Below are 1,517 nucleotides of genomic sequence, written 5' to 3'. Positions count from 1 at the left end.
CAGATGAATTTTTGCAGAGTTCGTTCTAGTTCTGTGAAATATGCCGTTGTTATTTTAATGGGAAGTGCGTTGAATTTATAGGTTGCTTTGGGTAATATGGACATTTTAATGATGTTGATTCTACCAATCCAAGAACATGGTATGTTCTTCCATCTGTTTATGTCTTCCTCTATCAGTTTTTTCAGCGTCCTGTAGTTTTCTGAGTAAAGGTCTTTTACCTCTTTAGTTGTTTATTCCTAGGTATCTTAATTATTTTTGGTGTGATGGTAAATGGGATTGCTTTTTTAGTCTCTCTTTCTATAAGTTCACTATTGGTGTACAGAAATGCCATAGATTTCTTGGCGTTAATTTTGTATCCTGCTACATTGCCTAATTCATTTATTAAGTATAATAGTTTTTTGATGGAGTTTTTAGGGTTTTTTATGTATAATATCATGTCATCTGCGAATAAGGACAGTTTTACTTCTTCTTTTACAATTTGGGTGCCTTTTATTTTTTCTTCTTGTCTAATTGCAATGCCTAATACTTCCAGTAGTATATCGAACAGGAGTGGTGAGAGTGGGCATACCTGTCTTGTTCCTGTTCTTAGGGGGAAGGGTGTTAGTTTTTGTCCATTGAGTATGATGTTGGCTGTGGGTTTGTCATATATGGCTTTTATTATGTTGAGGTATGATCCTTCTATTCCCACCATGCTGGGAGTTTTTATCAAAAATAGGTGTTGGATCGCTTCTCAGCCTTTTGGCTAAGATCAAGTGTAGTATCTGTTCTTATCAGTTTAATATCTGATACGTCCTCTATCTGAGGACAATATATTAAATGTATTTTTGAAGCTAGGAGTTGGAATAGGAGCTTGCTCCATCCACTTCACACATCGACCCGGTATTGCAGTACCTCCGGGAACGGTGCACACACAAAAAAATAGGTGTTGGATTTTGTCAAATGCTTTTCCTGCATCAATTGATATGACTATGTGTTTTTTTTCTTTCAATTTGTTTATGTGATGTATCACATTTATTGATTTGCGGATATTGTAACATCCTTGCATCACTGGGATAAATCCTACTTGGTCATGGTGTATGATCTTTCTGATGTACTTCTGGATCCGATTTGCTAAGAATTTGTTGAGGATTTTGGCATCTATGTTCATGAGGGATATTGGCCTGTAATTCCCTTTCATTGTGTTGTCTTTACCTGGTTTTGGTATTAGGATGATGCTGGCTTCATAGAATGAGCTTGGAAGTGTTCCTTCCTCTTGAATTTTTTGTAGTAGTCTGAGGAGGATAGGTTTTAGTTTTTCCTTGAATGTTTGGTAAAACTCCCCTATGAAGCCGTCTGGTCCTGGGCTTTTGTTTGCTGGAAGCTTTTTGATGACTGCTTCCATTTCTTCCATAGTTATTGGCCTGTTGAAATTTTTAGATTCTTCCTGATTGAGTTTTGGAATGTTGTATTTTTCTAGGAATATGTCCATTTCCTCCAGGTTGTCTAATTTGTTGGAGTAGAGTTGTCCGTGGTATTGT

At 36.6% G+C, this 1,517-nt stretch overlaps 1 non-coding gene across 1 annotated transcript; it reads left to right on the top strand.

The window, feature by feature from the left end:
• Positions 1–722: 722 nt before the first annotated feature.
• LOC111824730 lies at positions 723–913 on the top strand. The gene has a single exon (XR_002827810.1). It is a non-coding gene; the product is annotated as a U2 spliceosomal RNA (small nuclear RNA).
• The last annotated feature ends 604 nt before the right edge of the window (positions 914–1,517 follow it).

This window comes from Myotis lucifugus, unplaced genomic scaffold (genome assembly GCF_000147115.1).
Source record: "Myotis lucifugus unplaced genomic scaffold, Myoluc2.0 scaffold_4987, whole genome shotgun sequence".
Lineage (NCBI taxonomy): Eukaryota > Metazoa > Chordata > Mammalia > Chiroptera > Vespertilionidae > Myotis > Myotis lucifugus.
Note: the sequence above shows the minus strand (reverse complement) of the source record. Positions and strands in the feature narration are given on the sequence as shown.